Source organism: Sus scrofa, chromosome 1, assembly GCF_000003025.6.
Source record: "Sus scrofa isolate TJ Tabasco breed Duroc chromosome 1, Sscrofa11.1, whole genome shotgun sequence".
NCBI classification, from domain to species: Eukaryota; Metazoa; Chordata; class Mammalia; order Artiodactyla; family Suidae; genus Sus; species Sus scrofa.
In genome coordinates, this window is record NC_010443.5 from 199,167,976 (window position 1) to 199,189,672 (window position 21,697).

Below are 21,697 nucleotides of genomic sequence, written 5' to 3' on the forward strand. Positions count from 1 at the left end.
GGCCTCGCTTAGTGGGTTAAGGATCCACCATTGCCATGAGCTTCGGTGTAGGTTGAAGCTGTAGCTCGGGTCTGGTGTTTCCATGGCTGTAGTGTAGGCTGGCAGCTGCAGGTCTGATTCGACCCCTAGCCTGGGAATTACCATATGCCACAGGTGTGGTCCTAAAAAGACAGACAGACAGACACACATACACACGCGCGCGCACACACACACACACACACACACACACACACACACACACACCTAGCTTGGAGAGCAGATTAATTCTATGGAGTTTGCATGATGGACAGAAAGAATATGGGATTTAGAGACATGGAGATCTGGATTTGAATTCAAGAATTACAGTTAAGGCGTTCCCGTCGTGGCGCAGTGGTTAACGAATCCGACTAGGAACCATGAGGTTGCGGGTTCGGTCCCTGCCCTTGCTCAGTGGGTTAACGATCCGGCGTTGCCATGAGCTGTGGTGTAGGCTGCAGACGCGGCTCGGATCCCGAGTTGCTGTGGCTCTGGCGTAGGCCGGTGGCTACAGCTCCGATTCAACCCCTAGCCTGGGAACCTCCATATGCCGCGGGAGCGGCCCAAGAAATAGCAACAACAACAACAACAACAACAAAAAAAAGAATTACAGTTAAGTTGTATGTATGGGAGAGGTCACTTGCCTGCATTTTAACTGTAAGTTCAGCAAATGGTTATCCTGGGAGATGTTGCTTCAAGAGCTTCAGGTATTGTTGGCTGGGAGCTCCCAGTCCATGTGAAGGCAGAGGGCAGGGTTGGCTCTCACCTCCTGAGTGTCTTTGCATGCTGACCTGATTCAGCGGCAGACTTTCATTTTGAAGGGTCACATGGTAAGTGTTCTAGGCTTTGTGAACTATAAGGCAAAATCAAGCATATAGTGCAGGTACTTATTTAGCCATTTAAAATATAGCCATTTAAGAATGTAAAAAGAAAACTTTGCTGGGTCACAGTCCCATCAGAACAGGCTGTGGGTCTGTAAAGCTGTCTTTACATACTGTGACCTTCATATGTCCCTGAGAGACATTGCTAATAAATAGTGAGCCCAGATTCACCATTAGAGGATAGCTAGCCAGAGCCTGGGGCCCACGCCAGTCTACACTGTACCCTCTCCTGCCTGGAGGTGGGTCATTCTAATCAGTGTAACCACCAGGACTACATTTCCCTCGTTCCCTCCCCTCAGCTTTGTCCCTTTCTCTGCTGGCTCTGTCCCCTTCCTCCACCTCCTTCCTGCCCTCATCTTTGAACCTTCCAAGCTTTCAGCCTCCTTGGGGCCTTTTCATCTCTCCTTATGGAATGCCTTGCCCCTGGCCGCTTGGCAGACTCCTTATCCTTCAGGTCTCAGTTCAAATATTATCTCATTTGGAGAATCTTGCCTCAGATACTTGTCCTGGTGCTCCAGGCATTCTGTCACATCTTCCTTTACCTCTCAGATTCTTCCCTTCCTTTCCTCCACATCTTAATACTCATCACATTCTGTAATTGTGTTATGTAGTCTCTGTTTCCAGGTTTGTCTGTTTCTGCCCCTGTAGAAGGTAAGCCCTTCCTCAGGGGCAGGGGCAGGACAAGTCATTTACTTTCTTTCTTTTTTGTCTTTTTAGGGCTGCACCTGGGGCATATGGAGGTTCCCAGGCTAGGGGTTGAATCAGAGCTGTAGCTGCTGGCCTATGCCACAGCCACAGCAATGCCAGATTCAGCTGTGTCTGTGACCTACACCATGGCTCATGGCAACACTGGATCCTTAGCCCACTGAGCAAAGCCAGGGATTGAACCTGAGACCTCATGGTAGTCTGGTTCTTTACCTCTGAGCCACAACAGGAACTCCCAGGACAAAGTCATTTTCATCGGTATATTCCCAGGGCCAGAAAAGTGTTGAACATAATAGGTGCTTAGTAAATATCTGACAGATACCTTGATTTGTCTTGCTTCTTGTCCTTATTCTTCAGAAATCAGCCTACTTTTCAGGGTGGGCTTTCCTGATTCTTAGTGCAGTTAATTGGTCACTTATGCCATGCTTTTGTTTTCCTTTGTGAAATAGGTTTTTCCCACCTATTGCTTGGGAAACCCAGCACTTAGGGATAAGAGCCATTGCCTCTTATAGAAGGAGGTGTGAGGTGGGGGCCTGAGGAACCCACAGTAGCAAGGATTCCTGTATGAGGTAGAACCTTCCCTTCAGCAGGAGCTGCAGAAAAAACCTGCAGGGAGAGACTCGCCTGGAGAAGGCATCACCTGACTCCAGTTGTTGCTGTATTTGTGGATAGTGCTTCTCAAATCTTGGTATTCTTCAGAGATACCTGGGCTCTTCTGCAGGTTCTTATTTAAGTCATTTGGTCTGGGAGCACAATTCTGAATTCTGACCTGCTTTTAGGTGCTGCTGAAAGCTGCTGCACAACAGGTCACATGCATAGTAACAAGGTTCCAGGGTCAGGGAGCCTTGGCCCTATAGACATTATGGATGAAGTTATTCTTTGTTGGGGGAAAGGCTATCATATGCATTGTAAGATATCTAGCACCATCTCTGGCCTCTACCCACTAGATACCACTAGTTGTGACAATCAGGAATGCCTTTAGATGTCACCAAATGACCTGGGAGTAGGGTTGGGGCATAATCATCTCCCATGAAAAACCCCTGGCCTAGATGCCTCTCTGTTCTTTGTTTGCTTTTCAGTGCTTCTTTAGAGTCTCTGAGCCAATTAAGTTCCCTTTTGCTTAAGCTAGTTATTTTTGAACCTGTAATTGAATTCCACAACTTAAATACACACGAGTATGTAATTATTTATACGATTTTTTGTATAGTGCCTATGTACGCCACCAAGCTCTGTAAGTGTACATTCTATGTCTTTATTTTAGTACCTAGCATGAAGTCCAGCCTTTGGGAGATAGTTAATAAATGCCAACTGATTGAATGAGTTTCTATAACAGTATAGTCATACTTTTTTTTCCTCCTTTTTTTCATACCCGTGTCATATGGAAGTTCCCAGGCTAGGGGTTGAATCGGAACTGCAGTTGAGGACTGTGCCACAGCCATGGCAATACTGGATCCAAGCCACATCTGGGACCTACACTGCAGCTTTTGGCAACACTGGATCCTAAACTCATTGAGGCCAGGGATCGAACCTGTAGCCTCAAGACAGCATTGGGTCCTTAACCTGCTGAGCCACAACAGGAACTCCTTTCCTCCCTTTTGAGCTCTATGATCTTTCAAATTTTTAAAAAATTTTTAAAATTTTTGTCTTTTTGTCTCTTTAGGGTTGCACCCGCAGCATATGGAGGTTCCCAGCCTAGGGGTCCAATTGGAGCTGTAGTTGCCAGCCTGTGCCAGACCCACAGCAATGCCAGATCCGTGCCGCATCTGCAACCTACACCACAGCTCTTGGCAATGCTGGATCCTTAACTCACTGAGCAAGGCCAGGGATCAAACCCACATCCTCAGGGTTGCTAATTGGGTTCATTAACCACTGAGCCATGACAGGAACTCCTATAATCTATTTTAAAAAGTGTCTTATTGAAGTATTTTATATATATATATATCCTAAAAAGTGCACGTAAGTGTATAGCTTGATAAGTTTTCACATGTTGAAGACTTGTGTGTTACAGGCCCCCAGAAGAGGAGCCGAGGCTTCCCCCTTGTGCTCCCTTCCACTCATTCTATAATCTTTAAAATATTTCTTCCTTTTCAGTAACAGAAGGGAATCCATGCTCACTGTTTTAATTTTTAAAAGTATAGAGAAGCAAAAGAAATATTATGCAGTTTTAATATATAAATTTTAACATTTTGATGTATATCCTTCCAGTCTTTTCAATGCCTGTATACGAACATAAATGTATTTTTTAAACTAAAATGGAATTATGAGATTCCTCTTATATTGTGACTGGCTCTTTGCGCACATAATACCATGTTGTATCCATGTGAGTAAATGCGTATCTAATCATTGTAATGGCAGTGTTGATTTCCATTGAATGGATATACCGCCATTTATATAACCCATCCCCTTTTCTTGGTCATTTGTTGGAAAATTGAGTATTTAAATGGCTTCTACTTTTCACTCCTAGAAATATTCTTTGAATACTCAGTTTTTTTAAGATAAAGTGTTTACCATTATAATTGTAAAGTTAAACCCTAATAAAACTTCTAATCCCATATGAATTTGGGTGCTAGAACTATTTTTTAATGAACTAGTTAAAAAGTATGTGTTCATGGATACATGTATACATAGAAATTGAGTTTAACACATCTTTTGCTAAAATAGTCAAAATTTCAAAATGAACAGAAAGAGTATGATAAACTGAATGATATTTTCTTTATCATACTGAAAGAATATGATAAATAATTTTCATTTCCCAACCCTCCACTCCTTCTCCTGAAAGCAAGTGCCATTTTCAGTTTCTTGAAGGGTGCAAGAATGTGGGCATTAGTGGTCAAATAGGGCCTTTTAAAATAAAGTTAGTGGAGCTGTTCTTTAAAACTTGTAATTTCCTAAAGGCAACAAAAGGACTTATTGGATGTCTACATATGTACGCTAGATCAGGGGTTGGTAAACTTTTTCTTTGTCAAGGGCAAAATACTAAATACTTTGTAGACTTTATATGCCATGTGATCTCTGTTGGGTGGTAAGATGTCTTGCCTAACTGAGGTTGATGTTTGTTTACTGGGTACAGATACCCTAAAACCTCTGAATTTTTGATATTAAGAGCCCTACCTTTATCTGCCAAAGCTGAGGAGTTCATGTCTTCCTTCATGAAAGGGCCATGTTTAATATTTCCTGACTGTATTTACAGGAACATTTTTTGGTGCTCATTTGCTCTGTTCTTGATAAAGGATTCAGAGATTAAAGATGATTTCCTTCATTGAAGTTGGGCAAAATTTTGCCATTCCAGGATTCTGTGCCTCAGCAGAGGGTTCTGCCTTATAGTCCTCACCTTGGGGTCCAGGCTAGCTGAGCATTCTGGGATTCTCTTAGGTGCTCTGTTCTCTCCAAGCCAGATAGGTGTAATGAGTTGCCATGAACCTTCAGATGGCAGGTTTTGTTTCTCCTTCTTAGTTAGAAGTTGAAAAACCACTGCCCTTCTTCAAGACTTACTGTAAAGCTATGGTAATCAAGACAGAGTGGTATTGGTGAAAGAACAGACAAACAGATTGTGGCTTAGAATAGAGAGCATAGTGGTAGATCCACACAGAGTCAAGTGATCTTTTACTGTAGGAGCAAAGGCAACACCGTGGAGAAAGGAAGATTTTTCAACAAATGGAAAAACCTGGACACCCACATGTAAAAAAATATGAATCTAAACAGACCTTTCACAAAAATGTACTTAAAATAGATCATAGACCTAAATAGTAACTATGAAAGTCCTGGAAGATAACCTGGGAGAAAAATCTAGGTGACCTTGGGTTTGATGATGAGTTTTTAGATACAACACCAAAAACATGAGCTATGAAAGAACATAATTGACAGAAAAGATATATGGCCCCCAGTGTTCATTACAGTGCTATTTACAGTAGCCAAGACACGGAAGCAAAGTAAATGTCCATCGACAGAGGAATGGTTAAAGAAGATGTGGGATGTACATACAATGGATTATTACTCAGCCATAAAAAAAGAATGAAATCATGCCATTTGCAGCTACATATATGAACTTAGAAAATATCATACTAAGTGAAGTAAGTCAGACAGAGAAAAACAAATATCATATCACTTACATGTGAAATCTAGCAAAAATGATATAAATGAACTTATTTACAGAACAGAAATAGACTCATAGACTTTGAAAACAAATTAATAGTTACCAAAGAGGAAATGTGGGGAGGAGGGATAAATTAGGAGTTTGGGATTTTATCACAGGGAACTCTACTCAGTGTTCTATAATAACCTATGTGGGGAAAAAAATCTGAAAAAGAATGAGTAGATGTATGTGTGTAACTGACTCACTTTGCTGTACACCTGAAACTAATACATTTAAAATAAACTATACTCCAATATAAAATAAAATTTAAGATCATAAATAATTGACAAGTTTGACTCCATTAAAAGTAAAGACTTTTGCTCTACAAAAAATACCATTAGAGAATGAAAAGACAAGACACAGACTGGCAGGAAATCCTTGCAAAACCACATATCACATAATGGTTGTGTATCCCAAATATACCAGAAACTCAAAAATCAACAATAAGGAAACAACCCAATTAAAAAATGGGTAAAAGAGCTGGACAGACACCTCACCAAAGATGGTACCCAGAAGGAAAAGAAGCATATGAAAAAATGTTCCGTGTCGTATGTCAATAGGGAATTACAAATTAAAACAAGGTATAACACTAAATCCCAGTTAGTACAGCTAAAACCCTGAACACCAACAACATCAAATGCTGGCAAGAACCTGGAGAATCAGAAATTCATTACCTGCAATTGGGGAATACAGTATTACTTGGCCACTTTGGAAGATAGTTTGGCAGTTTCTAGAAGGCTAAACATGATCATATCATATAGTGTAATCATCCTCCTAGTTATTTAACCAAATGAGTTGAAAATTTTCATCTGCACAAAAACTTGCGCATGAGTGAAACCAGAGAATGTTTTAAACAGAAAACAGGTGAGAAAGAGACATCTCACCTACCTTAGTTATTGATTAAACTTTGAAAGAATAAAACATATACCATAATGAACCTGACTAGTATCCAAGAGGATGTGGGTTTGTCCCTGGCCCCACCCAGCAGGTTAAGGATCCAACATTGTCATGAGCAGATGTATCTCGGATCTGGCGGATGTGGCTGTGGTTGTGGCATAGGCTGGCAGCTACAGCTCTGATTCGACCCCTAATGTGGGAATATCATATGCTACAGGTGCAGCCCTTTAAAAAGAAAAAAATTAGAATCAACTTGGGAGAGTTCTCTTGTGGTTCTGTGAATTAAGGATCCAGCATTGTCACTGCAGTGGCTTGGGTTGCTGCTGTGGCATGGGTTTGATCCCTGGTCCGGGAACTTCCACATGCTGTGAGCGTGCCCCCCCCGCAACAAAAAGAATCAACTTGAGAATCATGGCTCATATTCCCCTAGCACCACTCTCCAATTTCCATAGAAACTTCCAGAACTCTGCATGTATTTTATTCCTAGGACTTAGGACCATTGGATGTTTGTTTGCCTGTGTTGTGTCCTTGATGAGTGAGTTTTCTGGGTTGAGTCATTTGTTTCCTTATTTTCTGGCAAATGAGGAGTAGCCAGTGTATTATTGTTTGAACTGAATCAACATAGAAGTTAAATCAAGCAAAACAACAATATTAAGCTACTGTTAGCTGCTTCAAGAAATCAGAGCAATAGCTTATTCCTCTAGGCTCCTTTCACTTTGTGGCTCTGCCAGCCTCCTTTAAAACATGGCTCCAAAGTCTGTTTTGGAAAGATAAGGAGTGTGGAGGGTCATCTCCTTAGGGGGTGTATGGGCCAGGCCTTGAAGCAGTGCACATCACTCTGCCTGAACTCATTCCTCTATTCAATCCTAACTGTCCTAGAGGATGGGAAATCTAGTCTAGCTGGACTTCCAGGAAGAAGATAGAAATGGTTTATGAATAGCTAGCAAGTCTCTGCCATATGCTTATATAGAATTGATCTACATTCAGATCTGAATTCCCGTTACTTTCTGTTGAGATACTCAGCCTCTTTTATGTAGAGCATGGTGTGGAGTGAGTAGCAGGAAGGGGGATTAAGTCCCTTCTGAAGGCAAGTGAGTTAGCTTTTCATCTCTGCATTCTAATAGTTCTATGGCATTCTTTCCATGTTTAGGATACATTAAGCTATCAGTACTTTTTCATTTGGCAGAGCCAGATTTTCTAGAAGACCATGTGAAGCAAATGGACCATGTTTCATCATACTCCTTCAATGCAGCACCACGACTTTCATCACCATGTGGCAGTAACTCTGTTTCGTTCAATTAAATGTTGTAGGAATCACTTTATTTTCTGGAGGATGGAGCAGTTCCTGTAAGTGTGGTATGTGTCTCAGTAGTACTAATGTTTGAAGGAAATGGCTTTCTGGAATTTCACCTAGTAAGAGAATTAGAATTCAGTCAGTGTGATAAATCATTGAACTTGCTGTTGAAGGGCCTACATTTCAATTAAACCTTTAAAAGCAATAACCTCTTTTCAATTTTGGTACTACTAGGAGATAATGGAGCTCTTAAGTGGAATGAATTTGATTTACAAGTACAGCAATTCTTTCTTCAATTGCTGATGTTTTCCACAGTATATGTTTTATTCTTTCAAAGTTTAATCAATAACTAAGGTAGGTGAGATGTCTCTTTCTCACCTGTTTTCTGTTTAAAACATTCTCTGGTTTCCAAATCTGTGGGGCTTTTTGTTTGACCTCAGGATTGTAGGTGTGTGTATAATAGTGCCAGGTGCATGTTTTAATGATACCCTAGCCAGAGAGATGATTTTAATGTAGACTAAGAGTGTCAGGGGATAATGTACCGAATGATAGATGCACATTATCCCACATAGTGTTCACATCACTGAGCTCCTCTCTCCTAGAGTTAACTGCTTTAGCCATGTGCAACTCAAAGTGCTACATCTAGAGCTTGAGAGCCAGAGCCCCAGTCACCTCTGATCCAAGGCCAAGGGTGGGGATTGCCTTCAAAAACCAACTGGTCGTCCCAAGAGTGCACTTCTGGTGGATGGGTGTAAATAGAGACCTCTTGCTGGCTTTAGCCTAGGCATTGTGTTCATTTCCTGGAGCTGCTGTGACCAGTGACCATAGGCTTGATGGTGCCTTAAAATAATTGAAATTTATTATCTCATTTCTGGAGGCCAGAGGTCTGAAATCTGTTTCACTGGGCTACAACGAAGACATTGGCAGAGCTGTACTCCCTCCCCCTGGAAAGCTCTGAGGCAGAAGGCATTCCTTGCCTTTTCCAGCTTCTGGTGGTCCCAGCCATTCCTGGGCTTGTGGCTGCATCACTTTGATGTCTGTGTCTATGCCACATCTCCCTCCCTCTGTCTCCTCGAGGGAGAAACTGCTTTTAGGGTCCACCCAAATAATCCAGGATAATCTTCCATATCAAGATCCCTAAATTATTCACATCTGAAAAAGCCTTTTTTTTTTTTTGCCGTCTAAGGAACATTAACCGGCTCTAGAAATTGGGATGTAGATCTCTGGTGGCAGGGGGTGCACTATTTAGCTCACCGCAGGCATCCAAGCTGTTCTGGAAGTGACTGTTCTGGAATGGACTTACTACAATGCTGAATTTTTTTCTTTAATCTGATTTCTAAGTAGGCAAGATAGATCTTTGTGGTATGACTCTTCACAGTATGCTATGACTCTTCTTGCAAAAAAGTGAAGCTTATTATTATTATTTTTTTTTAATGAAAGGCAACTCCTGTACCTTGATAGAGAAAACAAAGGCACATTTAACACTTTGGGCTCATTTTTCCTATTTTACTTTTAATTTCTGATCTAGGTGTTCTATATTCTTTTGGGTATGAAGATGAAAATGATGACATTGTAAATAGTTCTTTTATAAGAGCTCCCCTGAGAAGCAAATACATTTACACTACCATTTAAAATGATAGCTAACATTTATTTTCTGATTAGAAAAGGATAGCTCATTTTAGGAGATGTATAAAACCCAGAACAGCATGAAGAAGAAAAAAACTTAAGTAATTTAACAACCTAGAAATGACATCTATTGGTATTTCGGCTTCTTTTATCATATTACATTAGTTCTCTCCCTAGAGTGTTTAGCAGTTGTTAAACCATTTGTCCACATTGGGTTGAAACACCGTCGTTATTGTTATCGGGAAATAGGATTTTCAGAAATGCTGGAAAACTGAAGAAACAGTGCTGTTCGGCTTAGACTCTGCTTTCTTCCTACAGTTGAAGGGTTGGGTTTGCTGACACAGATTGATTCAGATTCAAAGAGAGCTGGGTGTTTGCAAGCATATCCTTAAATGGAAGGCCGTCAGTTGTTAGGGTAAGTTCTTCCTGAATGAATGCATCTTTAAGCCACTTTCTAGTGTGTTTTAGCAGAACACAGTCCCAAGAGATACTCTGAGGGGAGAACAAAAGTTGTTCAGGAGCAATTAATTTTTGGAAACTGCACACACACGTGTTTTAATAGTCACGTCATCTTAACATTTAAAAAACCAGAGACCTTCTAAAATAAAAGAAGCTGTTTAACCTACTAGAGTTTCCCTCCAGCCAATTGATTTTTTTTCCTAACACCTATTATAAAGAACTATGTGGAGCACAATTTGTGATAAAACACAGTGTTATTGAACTTAAATAAGGTATAGCCAAGTGTTTTTGGTGTGACATGATTTTGATTTGTCAAAAAAATCTGTGTGTGTGTGTATCTGCATCTCTGTACTAATAATATTGTCATCCTTGTCAAAATCAGAGTTTTTAAAAGGTGGCTTATTTGATTCTAGTATTACAAGACCTTTTTTTTTTAAAAAAAACCTAAAGATATCTTACATTATAATACATTAAATGGCTTTTCACAACCCTTTGGGGATTAGGAATTAAAATCTAGGAATAGTATCAAGTAGAGTGAAAGTTCAAGGGAAGAGTGAAAGAGATTTGTATGTTTTTTAAAAAAAAGGAGTGTGAAAGCTTCCCAACCTCTCCCACCAAGTGTCATTTTGGCCTGAAGCTGATTTAGTTCTCATCTGATTAAATCAGAACCAAATTCTGCTATTTCCTAACTGCTGTGAAGTGCAGATTTTTAAAATGTGTCAAAAAAGCAAGAATTTAATCCTGGTAGGAAACAACTCTCTTAAAAGAGAATAATTAGCGTTTCATTTATATCATCATTTTACAACTCTTCAACATATGAAATTATTCATCATGTCTTATATAACATGTAATTATTAAGTGCCTGGTCAGAACACCAGTATTAATTTTGAAATTCAGGTTTCTAAATTTAGATCTTGAAAACCTGAGAAATCTTTTTGGTGGTGGTGGGGGAGTTAGAAAACCACACTAACTTTGTTCTAGTGTCCATATCTGTCAGAAGAAAATGGTGATCTCAGAACCATAATTAAACTTTTGATTTTTATACTTATGGGACCAAGAGGGGGTCATGTAATGTAAACAAGTAGCTGATCCAGAAATTGCTTATTTGAATTTAGGAAGCAGCCGCAGATGAACACTTTTACACATACTCTCTCTATACACACATTCTCCCTCAAGTATTTAGGGAATTAAACTGTCGTTTCTCTGGTTGATTAAAAATTAAAAACCTATAAAGGGGTAATTGTAATTGAATACCCTTTGCCACCAGGTGATGTTACGTCTTCTCACTTACCTTTACCACAGTCCCATGGAGCAGCGACTCTGAGAGGACCCCAGGACTTCAGCATCACCTGGCATAATGGTTAATTTTAATGTCCTGGGTGGGCCTTATCCAGTCAGTTGAAGACCTTAAGAGAAAAGACTGAGGTCTGTATAAGAAGGAGAGGTTCTGTTCTAGACTGCCTTCTCACTCAAGACCACAACATCGACTCCCAAGGGAATTTCTAGCCTGCTGACCTGCCCTGCTGACTTGACACTTGCTGGGCCCACAGTCATGTGATCTAATTCCTTAAAATAAATTTTTGTGCAGTATGTTTGTGTATGAGTGTGTGTGTGTGTTCTCACATACATGCTTGTGTGAACATGCACACAAATACATACACACAGCACATACCCTATTGGTTCTGTTTTTCTGGAGACCAATAATACACCTGGGAGTTTGTTACAAATTCAGATCCTCAGGTCCCAGTTCAGACCTGCTGAATCAGAAATAAAAGGGGTAGGTCTCGGCTCTCTCCCTCAACAAGACATCCTGCTGATGCTATTGACTGCCCCAAGCATGAGAGCCACTTCAGGTAAATGGAAACAGCTTCCTTTAGTTGAAGACATTGAGATTCAGAAAGGTTAAGTAATGTGCCCAAAGTTATCCAATCTTGGTGTAGTCAAATTTATTCTTGATGCTTTCAAAGGATAAAATAATACTCATGCAGAGCAATCTTTAAATCTGCTTTTGCTATTTTAGGGCCATACCTGCAGCATATGGAAGTTCCCAGGCTAAGGGTAGAATTGGAAAGATAAATACCCAAATCTTAATAGTGCATCACTTTTTCACTCACCAAAATTGATGTCCTTGTTTGGGTGTGGTTCTCTCCTGGGCAATAGATCAGAAACTCAAGGTCTGTCCTTTTTGAGGCTTAACTATTGTCAATGTTTGACTTCGAAGGTTGCTGTGCAATGGGGGGAGCATGGAGGTTTCTAAGGGCAGGCTGAGAAGTGGGTTCATGATTTCCATCCCTGTTCTTTTGTCTAGAATTCAGTCACAGGGCAGTGCTTAACTGAAAGAGAGGCTGGGGAATAGGGTCTGACTGTGTGCCTGGGAACCATCAGAAATGAGTTTGATGCTCATCTGGCAATCCCTGCCACCTGGACCCTAATTGCTATGCTTTTGGGAGGTTGGTGCTTCTGCCTTTCTTGGATTTATCTTCTCTCCTGAAACCAGATCAAGGTGGGTGTGAGAAGGAGAAATAGATTTAATCATTACTGATGCCTCTTGACTCTTCCCCAAGTTCTGACTGGCCTCTGGGAACAGTTAGAGCCACAGAAAAAGTAACTCATTGTACTGGCTTTGCCTACAGCTTCAGCAGGGATTTTCCACCACCTTTAGGTTTTCATGTAGTTATATCTTATAGGTCAGTCTGTCAGCAATACCTGTACTATCATTATCTTTTTTTGCTTTTCATTTGGATTCTCACCCTCACTCTTTATCCCTTGGTTTAGACTCATGCCCTGTTAGTTAAGGGCATCCTAATGCTACTACTGTGCCAAGAACGCTGACTCAGGTTCTGTAAACCATCATCCTCTAAGAAGCTGAAATGTGACATGTGGAGGTTCCCCAAGCTAGGGGTCAAATCGGAGCTGCAGCTGCCAGCCTATGCCACAGCCATGGCAAGTCAGGATCTGAGCCATGCCTGTGACCTACACCAAAGCTCACAGCAGTGCTGGATCCTTAACCCACTGAGCAAGGCTAGGGATCAAACCCACGTTTTCATGGATGCCAGTTGGGTTCACTAACTGCTGAGCCACAGCAGGAACTCCCTAGGGAGAATTCCTACTGTCTTAGGTATCTAGTGCTGTGAAACAACTCCATAAAACTACAATTTATTTTTTTTTCCCAAAGTCTTTGAGTTGATTGGACTTAGCTGGGCAGTTATTCAGTTCCATGTGCTGTTGGCTGGGGCTACTCAGATGGTGCATTCATCTGGGAACTCAACTGGAGCTGGTAAATCTGAGATGGGCATCCATTCTCCAAGGCCCTGTCCAGTTGGCTCTCATCCTTCAAGAGTTTATCCTGGACTTCCTTACAGCTCAATGGCTAGGTTCAGACAAGGTGGAAGCTGTCAGGTCTCTTAGGATCTTGGAAGTTTCAGAACTTCATGTCTGTTGCACTTTATTGGTCAAAGCAAATCAAAATCAGCCCACATTCTAAGAAACAGGAAATAGGTCTTTTGTGTTTGCGGTTAGGAGGAATTGTTGGTGGCCATACTTGGAGATTATCACCATGTCTTGTCACCTGTCCACTTTGCCACCTGTTACCTCAAGGTCGTGCTACCTATATTTTGGTATATCATAGTCACCCATGAAATCATTCCTTGATTCTACCTCCAGTATAACTTTTCTCCAGAAGAGGGTTCAGGCTGCTGTTGCTGTCACTGTAACGTTGAGCAGGGAAGCCCTAATTACGGGAATATTTGAGGTGTACACAGGAAATAATGAACAAGCTAGTTTGGTGAGGAGGGTTTGTGTTAGGAGGGTAGTGAATTTGAAGAATTAAGCAGTGACTTGAACTCTAGACCAAAGGGTCAGGGAGCCTTGAACTGGTGGTGGTAAATTGTAAAACAGTTCAAGGAAAATCTCACAATAGTGTATAAAGAAGATTGAAGGATAGTGTCCTTGACCGTGGCCACCATATGTAGCATGAAATGAGCAAGGCTTGAACCAGAGGGAGAATAGTAAGGCCCAAAAGAAATAGTCATGAAAGACAGAAGTAATCAACATGACTCAGAGAGGCGGTGGGGAGGCAGAAATGAAAAATGGAAGTCTGGATGCAATCAACTCTGCCACAAATAACAGTTTTAAAATACTTTTAACGGGGAGGCTTGTGCTGAACATGAAACTCTAGAATTAATCAGAGATAGGTAGCTGAGAGGCTTTTATATTTAAATCTTAGTTTGGTCTTGTTTGGGGTGGTAGTAAAAATTCATATATCAGTCAGCTTAGAATTTACTATGCTTTGGCAAACAAACAGCTATAAAATCTCAGTGGCTTATGACAACTCAAGACATTTCTCACGTGTATTGTGGCTATTACAAGTCAACTCAAATCTACACCCCCCCCCTTTTGTTTTTTAGGGCCATACCTGAGACACGAGGGTTTCCAGGCTAGGGGTTGAATCAGAGCTACAGTTGCTGGCCTACACCACAGCCACAGCCACGTGGAATCTGAGCCACATCTGTGACCTACACCACAGCTCATGGCAATGCCAGATCCTTAACCCACTGAGCAAGGCCAGGGTTTGAACCCAAGTCCTTATGAATATTAGTTGGGTTCGTTAACTGCTGAGCCACAATGGGAACTCCTTAAATCTACTGCTCATCTTCTCCAATTTGTGATCAGGCAGAAGCATCAGCCTGTCTAGTCTAGGAGGGAAAACAAAACTTGGTGGGTGCCTATGATAGTTTTCAAAGTTTCTGCTTGGAGTTACACACATACATCCCTTCCCTGTTTCATTTTATCTTCATTATCTTAGCTAAAGCAGACCTCATAGTTAAGCATAATATCTATGGGGACAAGAATTATATTCCTCTCACAAGAAGAGGCACTAGGAAAGGACCCCTTTCAGGGCAGCATATATTTCTGAATAAGTAATACAATCAGCTATGGTTACATTTACCCCTATTTTTAATTGCAGAAGTAATGAGAATCATCATAGAAAATACAGAAAAGCACATGGCAAAGTTTTCCAGATACCCCAAGTTTCTCTCACCAAAACTAAATACTGCTGTTAGTATTTTGATATAAATATGTATGAATATATCTGTTAGTATTTTGATGTAAATATCTTCAGATATTTGGCCCCAGATAATTTTTATAATGGAGTCAAATGATACTTGCTGTCCTGTCACTTAAATACTGACTTAAAGGTTCACAATGGCCATGCGCCCATGTAGGTAAACATCCATTCACTTCCTAACTCATATTGGCTCTCTGCTATTCCTCTGTACAAATAAACCATAATTTGCTCAATTGTTGGACATTTATAGAGTTTTTCTAGTTTCGCTGCTTAATAAAGTGCTATCATAAGTCTCTTATATGTACATATTTGCACATTTATCAGACTGTCTCTCTTGCGTAAATTCCTATCAGGAAAATAATTAAAGGAACTTCTTTTTAAAGTCCTTTTTGATATATCATTGATAAGTTTTATAGCTTAGTTTTTAAGCCCACTCTTCCCTTCCCCTCCTGTAAAATGGACCAGCATTACCATAGCAATAGGAAAAAAAAAGACTCACAAAAAAACCCAGTATCATGGAAGAGTCTAATTTGTCTTTGTCTTCATTTTAGCTCATAGAGTTAGATTTTGTGCCAAGGTTGGCACATAAAATCCCTGTTGAGAATCTCTCCTTGGTTAAGAGGTCAGTGCCCCCTGCAGAGGACCTCAGCGTGCCTGGTTATCCTGTTTCACAAATTGGCTCCCCTGATTCTGCTGGACAGGCTTTGTCAGTTATCGTTGGTCCTATAAGTGGCTTTGTCGAGGGAGACGTAGTGACCTGTAATTTGGAACGAGGTCAGTCATAAGCAAGGCAGTTTATGTAAAGATGATTAATTTAGAAAAATCCCAACTCATTTTGGTAGATTTATTTGAGGATCTGATTCATTTTTCAAGACTGATCAAAGGCATGGTGCAAGCTACCTGTTATCTGGAAGAGAGGAAAAAAATTGGTGCTTGATGAATTGATCATTTTAGCACCTCCCCCTTTCAGCTCACCTCCCAGGGAGGGTCTTCACTTTTGGCAACTAAGCTCAAAATCTGGATTCTCAAACTGGTGGTTGAATTAAAAGCTGGTCAGAGATGGCACATGTGTAACTTCAGAGGCACCCACGTGAAGCGAGCTACTTGCTCATGGGGTGAACGGCGGAACACTGTTCTTGGGATGTGGGGAGAGTGGAGATGAGCAGCAGGAAAGCATCCTTTCAATGCACTGCTGCTGAGATCACCCTGAAGCTAGACTTAACTCCGCAGTGGCGCTCACTGAAATACCAGGTTGCTTATTCTGTGTGGCAGAAAATAAATTTACATTCACATTATAAAATGCAGAGTCCCCTGTTGTAACTAGAGCGAGAGCCATTATAAGACATTCTTATCTTATTTTTATTTATTTTTTCTTTTCTTTTAGGAGGCCAAGTAGCAGTTAAGAAAGATAGGAGCTTTGGAGAAAGAAAGTGTAGGTCTTACATTCTGACTGTGTTGCTTTCTAGCTGTGACACCTAGGCTTGTACCTGTCACCTTCCCTGGGCCTAAGCATTCTCGTTTATGAAATGAGGCAGAATAGCAATATCTGCCCTATAGGATATTTATAAGATAAAAATATACAAAATACATAGTAGGATCCGTGCCTGGCACATAGAAAGGGGTCAGTAAATGATGGATATTTTTCAATATGATATACAGATAATTATTTTATTATTATGATTTTTTGGCCTCACTCACAGCATGTGGAAGTTCCCAGGCCAGGGATTGAACCCATGCCACAGCAGTAGCCTGAGCCACTGCAGTGACAACATTGGATCCTTAAACCACTGTGCCTCAAGGGAGCTCTCTATACTTTTTTTTTTTCTTTTTTATGGCCGTACCTGTAGCACATGGAAGTTCTTGAGCTAGGGGTCAGTTTGGAGCTGCAGTTGAGGCCTGTGCCATAGCCACAGCAACGGTAGATATGAGCTGCATATGCAACCTACGCTGCAGCTTGTGGCAATGCCAGATCCTTAACGCACTGAGCGAGGCCAGGGATCAAATGTGCATCTTATGGACACTGTGTGGGGTTCTTAACCCACTGGGCCACAACAGGAACTCCACTGTAATCATTTTTTGAAAGCAATAGCATACTTGACAAGTTGGAGTCATATTGTCAAGGGCAATACCACATTCCTCATAGTCATGGGATCCAAGCCGCGTCTGCGACCCACACCACAGCTCGAGGCAACACTGGATCCTTAACCCACTGAGCAAGGCCAGGAATCAAACCTGCAACCTCATGGTTCCTACTCGGATTCATTAACCACTGCGCCATGACAGGAACTCCCATTTCTTCTTTTTAAAACTTTTATTGGAGTATAGTTTACAAACAGTGTTATATTAGTTTCTGGTGTACAGAAAAATGATTCAGTTAATCAGATATCCATTCTTCTTTCCCATATAAGTTATTATAGAACATTGGGTAGAGTTCCCTGTGCTATATGGTAGGTCCTTGTTAATTATCTATTTTATATACAGTAGTGTGTGCATGTTAGACCCATCCCTCCAATTTATCCCTCCCCCCATAGTTTCCCCTATGGTAACCAAAAGTTTGATTTCAAAATCTGTGTTTACTTCTGTTTTATAAATATTATAAATAAGTTGTTTTGTATCATTCTTTATTAGACTCCACATATATGTGGTATCATATGATATTTGTCTTTCTCTGTCTGAATTACTTAGTTTCAGGTCCATCTGTGTTTCTTCAAATAGTATTGTTTCATTCTTTTTTATGGCTAATATTTCATTGTCTATATGCACCCCATCTTCTTAATCCATTCCTCCGTCGTTGGACATTTAGGTTTTTTACATATCTTGGCTATAGTGCTACAAATAACATTGGGGAGCATATATAAAGTTCATTTTTTTTTTTTTTGTCTTTTTAGGGCTGAAGGCAATGCATATGGAAGTTCCCAGGCTAGGGGTCAAATTGTAGCTGCAGCTGCTGGCCTATGCCACAGCCACAGCAATGTGGGATCTGAACCTCATCTGCAACCTACACCACAGCTCATGGCAACACTGGATCCTTAACCCTCTGAATGAGGCCAGGGATCAAACCTGTGTCCTCATGGATACTAGTCAGGTTTGTTAACCTCTCAGCCATGACGGGAACTCCTCCTCATTTCTTAATATATCATTTAAATGGGATATTTATGGACAGAGGGTAAATTTCCTTCACATGGTAATTGAGATTTTATGCTTCTCCTATATTGTGGTTTCACCATCCCTTAATAGATCAAATTTTATTGCTGCCAATAGAGAAGGGAGAAGCACAAAGGAACATTGTGAGAGGGTTTTCCGTGGTTCTGCTAGAAGTAGTGCGTATCATTTCTGCTCACATTCCATTGTCTAGAGATTAGTTCGCATCTTCACACCTTACTGCAGGTAATGGGACTGAGAACTGTGTCCTCTGGATAGACAGCCACTGAGTAGAAAAGGTCTACACCACAGAGAAGGGGCATGAATTTTGAACAGGTGGTTGTGGAAAAGCAAATAGTCCATCTGATGGAGCATAGGCTTTAGGTGAGGACTTACCTGGAGATGAAGCTGGATATGTATGCAGATGTCCTGTGCAGAAGGACCTCATCCCTTATGCAAAGGATTTTGGACTTTGTCTTTTGGGCATTGTGGAACCATTGAAGGGTATTAAGCTTGGGAATGACCTTGACTCCTGCATTTTAGAAAGATCACTGTGGCAGAGTGTGAAGAACAAACTTAGAAGTTTACATTATGTTTTATTTCTGGACCTTGGAATTTGGGACTTTTCATTGAATGCATTTCAACTCTTATCAGACATCTTTTGAGGATCACTGTGACACAGGTCTAGAAGTACATTTCTGAGAAAATGTGAGAGAGACATGAATTCCTGTGCTCAGCAGTTCTGCTTTAAACTCTGACCTAATGAAGATTGAGATTGTTCCATCCCGGGACACTTAAACCACCTGGGAAAGGTCACTGGCACCACTTTGCTGAAAGCTGCCCTTAGGTTCTACTGTTTTCACCTCATACTGTCGAGCTGTATACCTTAGATGAGAAAATACAGAGTTGGCCCAGGAAAAGTAGCTGGCATTTTTTTTTATTTTTTAAAAAATAGAAAAGTTTAAGTAAGATGCTTAATCTTTCTGAGTCAGTTTCCTCATCTGTAAAACTGGAATTAATACTACCTGTCCTACAGAATAAAATCAGTTATGCTGTAATTAATTTTGAAACCATTAATTTGTTCTAATATAATTAGTATATTATGGGAAATTTTGATCAGAACATAGATTTTGTTTTTGCTTATGCAGGATTTTGTCTGCAAGAAACACCAGGGTGGAGGCAGAAAAACTATAGCCAGCTGACCCAGGCTGCATAGGAGTATGCAGATCACAAACCCATACCTCTGAAGTCTCCCACCTACTTTAGTTCTCTGCAGAAATGGTAAGCCACAGCCACCCATAGCTGGTGTTACACTTGTTCCTCTGATTTCAGATAACCCTCCCTCCATCACTTCACAATAACTCAAGAGCTACAGCCCGTCTGATGCTCACAAGCAAACTTAGAGCCTTTTTACCAAGGTAAAGTTCCATACAATTCCATACATATTTATTGTAGCATTTAAGTATTTCTTAATCATTTAGTCTGCATAAGAACTGTGCTACTTTTTTCGTTAGGTTTCTCTGTGTCACTGACAACATTTTGTGAGTGTTGTATTCTTAGCCTCCGTTTTCCCACAAGCCCCATGGTGTTTTTTTGTTTTTTCTTTTTACGACTGCATCTGCGTCTGCAGCATGTGGAAGTTCCTGGAGTAGGGGTCAAATCAGAGCCGTAGCTGCTGGCCTACACCACAGTGACAGTAACACTATATCAGAGCCACATCTGTGACCTACACCACAGCTCACAGCAATGCCGGATCCTTAACCCACCCAGTGAAGCCAGGAACCAAACCTGCATCTTCATGGATACTAGTTGGGTTCTTAACCTGCTAACCCACAATGTGAACTCCCAGCCCTATGGTTTTTATTGTACGATTTTGCGTTGCACAGTGATTTTTAAGAATGCCTATGTGTTGGAGTTTCCGTCGTGGCACAGTGGTTAACGAATCTGACTGGGAACCATGAGGTTGCAGGTTCGATCCCTGCCCTTGCTCAGTGGGTTAAGGATCCGGCGTTGTCTTGAGCTGTGGTGTAGATCGAAGATGCGGCTTGGATCCCGTGTTGCTGTGGCTCTGGCGTAGGCTGGCAGCTACAGCTCCGATTTGACCCCTAGCCTGGGAACCTCCACATGCCACAAGAGTGGCCATAGAAAAGGCAAAAAGACAAAAAAAAAAAAAAAAGAATGCCTATGTGGAGTTATAGCAGAACTGACTATTCTGTAAAGATTAAATGTTAGGATGCGTATGGTAAAATTCTTGGTATAGTATTTACACTTTGTGGGCATCTACACAGGCTGATATTCTTCCATTCATGAGGCTGTCCAGTGGGGGCCATATCAAGTGGGAAGTATCTTTTCATTTGGCATTTTTATGGGTCACATTTCACCATCAGGTGAGGGCCGGGAGCATTGGTGGTGAGCTCCTGGAGGCTGCTCTCTCTGTTCCACTTCACAGTGCAGCCTGATGGTATGTGTGCTGGGTAGGACTTCAGCTTTGTCTCACACTCCAGACCCGCCCTTCTCTACTCCACTTGGTATTTGGACTGGAAGTCGGTCATTGAAGCTGGCTCCTGCTTAGATCCCGCCCACAGGGGCACTACACAGAGACTGAAAGGCTGGAAGAGGGGAGAAGTATTGGCTGCTTGCTGTTCTTGTTTTTACCCTGGCACTGGCCTTTTTGTTTCTGCCTCCAGTTTGTTGTTTTGACACACCCAGTATCAGCTAGGCAGCACTCACTCATCCAAGGTCTGTGCCCAGCTCACAGAGCTCCTTCTTCAAGCTTCCAGAGCTCTTCCCTTTCTTCACCAGGGGTGGTGGTTGCTTCGTTTGGTTTTAATTTCTGCATTAACTCACTGTTCCCTGTCCAATGAATTCCTTATATCACAGTTTCTCTGGTAAGATATTTGGTGTGGTTTCTGTTTTCCTCCCTGATCCTGACTTGATACAGGATGGAAGATGTAGTAGTGACAGTGTAGGGTGAAGTGGAACAAAAGCAGAAGGTAGGATGGCTGGTTGGTGACTAGGATTTGACAGGCTCAACTGCAAAGCAGTAGCCTGGAGACCCTCTGGTTGTAATGTTGGACCAGAGCTACCAGGGTGAAGAACTTGGGTCCCAGAGTCTCAGCTCTGCCATATAACTAGTTTCTTCAACAGTCTATGTCATCCCTTTAGATCTCAATTTCCTTGTCTTAAAAAAAAAAGGGGATAATAGTATCTGTGGGTTTGGTCAAGACTAAATGAGATGATATGAAGTGCTTAGGGCAATGGTCAGCCTGTGAGCTCTGAATGAAGGGTTTTTCATTCTGCTGCTGCTGCTGCTTGCGTAGTCACCCTGTGAAGGGACTTTGACGTCTGTGGTTGCAATTACTCATGTCCTTTTGTTTTGCAAGGCATCAAAAGAAAGGCATTTGATAGCCCAACTTTTCAGTGTTGAAACAGATGTGACCGTCCCCTCTCTTTCTACTCACAGATAACTTGCTGACTGA

At 41.3% G+C, this 21,697-nt stretch overlaps 1 long non-coding RNA gene across 2 annotated transcripts in view; it reads left to right on the top strand.

Annotated features, from left to right (window-relative positions):
• The window catches only part of LOC106506935, a 36,236-nt gene extending 16,313 nt beyond the window's left edge, over positions 1-19,923 (top strand). The window contains exons 2-4 of one of the 2 annotated variants that reach the window (XR_001302592.2): positions 7,817-7,986; positions 9,869-9,965; positions 19,367-19,923. This is a non-coding gene — a long non-coding RNA (uncharacterized LOC106506935). Of the gene's footprint in view, positions 1-7,816; positions 14,479-19,366 lie in introns of those variants that run through there. The other variant, XR_002335664.1, reaches the window with a different exon arrangement.